We start from the raw sequence: 6,586 nt of genomic DNA on the forward strand, positions 1-6,586 counted from the left end.
ACCAATACGTCTTCCAGCATTCCACGGGGTACCTTAATAGATCGGTCTGCTAGTTGTAAGGTTACTGTCGTGGGTTTTAACTCTCCAAATCCAAATGGATCATATACAGAGCTCGGGAGAAGGTTGACACTTGCACCCAAATCTAATAATGCCTTCTTAACCGTGAGGTTCCCTATGACACAAGAAATAATTGGGGTACCTGGATCTTTCAGTTTGGGTGGGGTAATTTGCTGAAAAACTGAGCTGGCCTGCTCAGTTAGGTAGACTTTTCTTGGTATTTGTGCATTTGATTTTTGTTTCTGTGTACACAGGTCCTTTAGAAATTTGGCATAGGTCGGAACTTGCTTAATGGCATCGAGAAGAGGTAAGTTTATCTGGACCTGTTTAAACAGTTCCAACATTTCATTCATTTTTATACCCTTCTTATCAAGAGGCAGAAAGGATTCTAAAGCACTGGGAAATGGAGCTTTAGGTGCAGGTGCTGGGTTAACAGGTTCTTTCCTCTCTTCGAATTTTTTCTTTTCTGTTGTAGCGGGAATTGGTTGCTCTTGTTGTTGGATTACTTCAGGTTGATTTAAGATTTTTCCACTTCTAAGGGTCATGATCAATTTGGCATGTTTGAAAAAAGTTTCAAGACCAATGGAGCTTTCAGCCATGTACTGTCCTTTTGGGTTATTAATAGGCTGACTGGATAATTTGCCTTCTTCCTTCCTACTGAAAGTTGTTGCTAGCTGATCTATCTGGGTCTCTAGCTTTGCTATTGATTGCGTATGGGAGTGAAGGAGTTGGGTATTCATTTCTAGTCCTTTAAGTGCTTGCAGTACCTTTTCTTCAAAAGCCGAGCTATGAGTACTCGAAGTGGGTTGAGGAGGGTTCTGGTATTGTGGCTGGGATGGATGCCTAAAAGTTACATCTGAGTAACCTGATCTTTGTTGCACCCGAGGAACCACTGGTTGTGATTTCCATGAGAAATTCGGATGGTTTCTCCATCCCGGATTGTACGTACTAGAATAGGGGTTGTTCCCTGGTCTATGAGTAGTTTGGGCTTGATGGACTTGTTCTTGTACATGTTCAGAAAACTGTGGTGCAATCGGACAATCATTCACACAATGAGTGGGGCTCTAACACAATGCACATATATCTTGTATCTGACAGGATGGAGAATGTGACTGTCTTATACTTAATAATCGATCTAACTTTTGGGATAATTCATCTACCTTATGATGGATATCTATGATATTTCCTACTTCATATATTACACCTCTCTTTGGGTTTAACCTGGGTTTATCTCTAATAGAGGCAGACATATGATGTAATAAATTTTCACTTAAAATTTTAAACAGTTGCCATGCCTCATTCTCACTTTTCAGCATGAATGTCCCACCGCATGATGCATTGACCATTTATCGATGTCTTTCAGATAGCCCATCATAAAAACATTGGATTAACTACCACTTGGGCACAGCATGGTGGGGACATTTTCTAATTAGGTCCTTTAATCTCTCCCATATTTCATGAAATATTTCTCCATCTAATTGGGAAAAACTAGTTATGGCTTTCCTTATTTGATTAGTTTTTTCTATGAAAAAATATTTCTTGAGAAACTCTCCTTGCAGCTGGTCCCAGGATGATATAGTCATGGAATCCAAAGTATGTAGCCAGTATTTGGCTTTGTCCTTAAGTGAGAAAGGGAATAATTTTAACCTAAGAGCATCATTGGAGAAGTTGTGAATTTTGACAGTTGAGCATATCTCAAAAAATTCTTCAAGATGTTTATAAGGGTCCTCATTACTAAGTCCATAAAATGAAGGTAACATTTGGATTATACTGGACTTAATTTCATATTGAGTGGCCTCCACAGGGGGCACTTGAATACAAGGAGAGTAGGTATATGTGGAAGGAGTAAAGTACTCCTTCAATTGCCTGGGTGGATCATTCTCCTGATTTCGATCCATATTTTTACGTCTGTTGGCTCTAAAGGTTCTTTCTATTTCTGGATCAAAAGGTTAGATTTCTGATCGTAACGATCTACGGCCAAGCATACACCTCACAATTATACTTTAGAGCAAACATAAAAAATTTTAATTTTTATAATATATATATATATATATATATATAATAAAGTGAGAAAAGAGTGAAGAAAATCTAAAGAGAAGAACCTAAGAATCTTAAATCTATGAAAAGGAAGAAATTAGTTAATATTTAGATGTTAATTGCATTCAACTTAAACAAGCATGGACTCTCTATCCTAAGGTTAACATAGATCTAGACAGCTCCTAACTTTCAAAACCGCCTTTGAGCACTCCAAGCTCAAGACTAACTAACTGACTCGGTCAGATAAGCGTAAGATATGGGAGGTTTCCTACTCGTTGCTTTCCTTAGACACCAACTGAGTTGGCCAGGTCAGTCAATGGAACCAATTGAAAACTACTTTCTTTAACCACTTGCCTTAGACACCGAGCAATTAACCAATCCGCACTCGGTTCAACTCTAGATCTTTCTTATCCTATTGAGCTCAAAATTTTTAGGGCTGACGTCTAGTTGATTTTAAAATTAAGGCTTAGTTTAATGTAGAATGATGGTTATGATTTTTGGGCCAAGGAAGGGTGATCAAATCCCCACCTTATCTTAGTTAATGGGTTGCGCCCTTAAAGTTAATTATGGAGATGTAATACAAAGAAACAAGGTGTCCAATCAAGTTAGAAATTTTTATATTTGAGGTTACGCTACTTTAGTTAAGTGTTATGAAATGTCAGTGGCTTTTTTTTTTTTAATTCAACCGTGTCAAGATCCCCGACAACAGTGCCAAAATTTAATGCGTAGTCGTTGATAGCACCAAAAATAACTCTACTCACTACGTAGGTAGGATGAGTCGAGATCGTATCCTCAGGGATCTTGGGCTAAGTTGAGATTACAAAATAAAAGAAAGAAGCGTTGTTTTGATTTAGAAAATAAATTATTTTAAAATTGATGTAATTAAAAAATAAAGAGCTCGAGAGTTTTGAATTAATTTTGCACTAGTAGAGTTGTATCTCTTTTCTTTTAATTAAATAGATGTGATTAATCTTAGAAAAAATATCTATCTTTTTTCAGCACGCCCCGTACCCGTAGATCACAGCGCATCTCCGAAAAGTACTAGGTAGATAACTCTTCTTTCCTCGACACGTCCCGTACCCGTAGATCATGGTGCGTCTTCCGAAAGTAAAAATTGTTCCTAATATTAATCTAACAGGAAAGCATAAATAAAAGCATATGAAAGAGAGCAAATAAAGAACTCATGATGATTTAAATAAAAAGCATAATCTTTATTGCATATAAAAAAATACAAGAAAGTTTAGAACAATAAACCCACTCTATGTCGTTACAAAAATTTCTTCTCCACTCCCGAGATTGCTAGCCTAGCTGCTCATGAAGTAGTCCCTTTCTATTCCTCTATGTAAGGCTCTAGAAGAATTTTTGGGCTCCCCTTCCAATGGGAGTACAAAAACCTTTTTATAGGTGTTAGGAGGGAGGAGTTTTACATGGTTTTCCAACGTGGGACTAAAGAAAATACTAAGGACTAAAAAATGGATGGATGAGATGGAAAGATCACAAGCAGATAAAGAAAATACAAAATTTTCTTCTTGAAGTATTTTCAAATATATATTTTTTTCCTTCCATCTGTTCGTCTGTCCCCACGAACCCCGCATGCCCGCTTTCCTGCTGTGCCACGCCTGCCTCGCACCCGCGCCTGCGTCCGCCAGCGCCCACGCGCTCGCATCCACCCGTGCCCATGCGCTCGCCCACGTGTTCGGCTGCACGCTGCTTCCGCGTGAACCCACCGCGTGACATTAGCTTACGCTCCAAATTACAAAAAGAAACTTTTGTTTCTTTAAAAGGACATCTATATCCTTTTTGGGTTCCTTGCATAGTATCTTCATTTTCTATAATACCGTATGCATCTTTCTTTTATTTAAATTTTATTTTAAATCTAATTTTCTTCAAACTTGAATCTTTTTGATATGCAAATCGAACTCTTTATATCGGCGATCATCTTTCCTATAAAATTTAAAAAGAAGCATCAAATTCTTAATAAATAAAATAAATTAAATATAATTTTTTGCTTTAAATGACTTAAATTAAGTGTTTATCAGGACTCAAATACAAGTTTCAAGATTTCTAATGCTAGAATTGGAACTGGCCTTCCATCTCCAACATTCAGGAACCTCTCATCTTTCTCGAATCTCCTACTGACCTACAACCCCTGCAACAAATTGTAAATATGTTAAGGGCTATCAATATCCAATACCCAATCAGTTATATCACAAATAGAGAAATTGTAAGGAGTTATCATATAAATACCTTGCCCAGCAATAGCTTGCTTCTTTCTCTGCTTGTTCGGATCCAGAGAGATAATGTACTGAGGATAGTTCCTCTTCCAGTACCCTCGCTTCTTGCAAAAGAAGCATTCAGTTTGACTCTTATCAGGCTTGATCTTTCTAGTCTGGCCCTGCACTGATGTCCCAGCTTGAACTTGCACCTTCTTCACTTTCTTCTTCTTGTTCTTCTTTCCTTTCTTAAAGGGTCGAGAACTGGAAGATGAACCTTTCACTAAGTTCACCGACTCCTTGTAGAGTTGGTGATCCTTTTCAAAGTTCGGAAGCAATCCCAGTAACCCATGGTAGTTTACTTCAGGCTTTGACATTCTATAATGAGTGAGGAATGGGAGATAAGACTTGGACAGTGAGTTCAGTATTGCATCTTTCTCAAGCTGCTCATGCAAGGAAAAGCTGAGGTTGCTTAAATGCTCCATCAGCTTGATCATGTATAATACATGATCAGTGACATAGGCACCATCCCTCATTTTGGCATTGAAGATGGCACAACTAGTCTTGTGCCTCTCCACATCATAGGGTGTGCCAAAGGCATCCTCCAACACTTAATGCATATCCTTTGGCTAAGCCATTTCAAATGTACGACTGAACTCGTTGCTCATGGCAGCCAGCATGATGCAGTGCACCGTGGTTCGATCATTGAGTCACTTCTGGTAAGTGTCTCTGACTATTCCACGTGCATTGGTAGCTAGCTCCTCAAGTGCTGGATCCGTTATCACATATAGGATTCGTTCATGCTCCAGGACTATCTTCAACTTTCGATACCAGCTATCGAAGTTGGGTCCCACCAATTTATCATTGTCCAACAATGATTGGAGCGATAGAGAAGTGGCCATATCTGCACAAGGAAAAAGCATAACCTAATTAGTAATTGATTCATTAAACCTAAAGATTTGGACTTTAATCAAAAGGTTTCTTCCACTATTTTATTCGAATTGAGAGCCTCTACCTCCAATTCGAGGAATTACCCTAATTTTTTAGTGGGTACTAGAATCTACTTAGACTACACACAAGCCCAACTTTGGTTGGCCAACCCATGTACATCTAAGAGTAGGTTCATAACCAATTATTTTTTTAAATAATTTTTAGTAATTTAATTTTGCCCTAGTCCCTAATCAGTAGGCTTTGACCTCCACTGAAAAGGTCTGGTTAGGTCCAACCATTAACATGACCATACTTGGCCCATCTAGCCAATGAATGATTAGGCCCAACTTTGGTTGGCTAACTTAACCACCATTTAGAAAAATGCAGTCAAGAAATCATATTATCAATGACAATTTTATCAGTCGATAAGCACCAGGCCTTTGGGCCTCCAATGATTATCCAACTGATGGACCCATTATCATCCACTTAACAGGAGGCTATGATCTAGTTATCACCATAACTGTTGGTGCAAAAATCCACCTGCACCGGAGAGGCTGGAGTTGTGGAGATCGCAGTCACCGCCGGGACCTGCAAAAGAAGTCTAAATCGGAGGTGGGGTTGCTCCGGCAAGACCTTCCGATGCTCAAGTCAGTTCTCTGCCTCAACAAGAATGGAGTGCTCGAATAGAAATTTTAGCAGAGTTTCTAGGTAAAAAATGAGGGCTTAGAGAATAACGTATCTGGGGTCCCCCTTTTATAGGCGAAGGGGGCAACAGACTGATAGCGACGTCCGTAACCGTCTGGCAATGGGCTGCCCAGGAGTTTGTTGCGAAGAGTAGTGGAGTGGACCCATGGCTATCATCGGGGCGTGCCACGTGGAGTCTGCCATGAGGAGCGGAGCGGCGTCTGTTGTCGTGACTTGCCAGAGAATGGAAGAATCGCGCGGTATCCATCGCAGGAAGTGGAGCAGGATCGTGGCCATTATGGTGGCCTGCCCGGGAGTGATGGAGCCACGTGGAATCTGTCGCAGGAAGCAGAGCAGTGCTGTGGCCGTTACTGCGGCCTGCCAGGGAGTCCAGGCCTATCGGTCGGAGTTTGGCTGGGGTGTCTGGCAGAGAGAGGTGGCTAGCCACCCGTCTGAGAGACGCTCGGAGTCTGGCTCTCGTAGGAGTTCGGATGGAGTCTTCCTTCAGTCAAAATCGGGGGTGAAGTCCGGCTCCCGTAGGAGTCCGGGCGGAGTCTTCTCGTAATCGGAGTCGGAGATGAGGTCTGGCTCCCGTAGGAGTCTGGGCGAAGTCTACCTGCAATTAAAGTCAGGGATGAAGTCCAGCTCCCTTAGGAGTCCGAACG

At 40.6% G+C, this 6,586-nt stretch overlaps 1 non-coding gene across 1 annotated transcript; it reads left to right on the forward strand.

Annotated features, from left to right (window-relative positions):
- The first annotated feature begins 1,462 nt into the window (after positions 1-1,462).
- Positions 1,463-1,568, forward strand: LOC140851294 (small nucleolar RNA R71). Its single transcript, XR_012134046.1, has one exon. It is a non-coding gene; the product is annotated as a small nucleolar RNA R71 (small nucleolar RNA).
- The last annotated feature ends 5,018 nt before the right edge of the window (positions 1,569-6,586 follow it).

Source organism: Elaeis guineensis, chromosome 8, assembly GCF_000442705.2.
Source record: "Elaeis guineensis isolate ETL-2024a chromosome 8, EG11, whole genome shotgun sequence".
Taxonomy (NCBI): Eukaryota; Viridiplantae; Streptophyta; class Magnoliopsida; order Arecales; family Arecaceae; genus Elaeis; species Elaeis guineensis.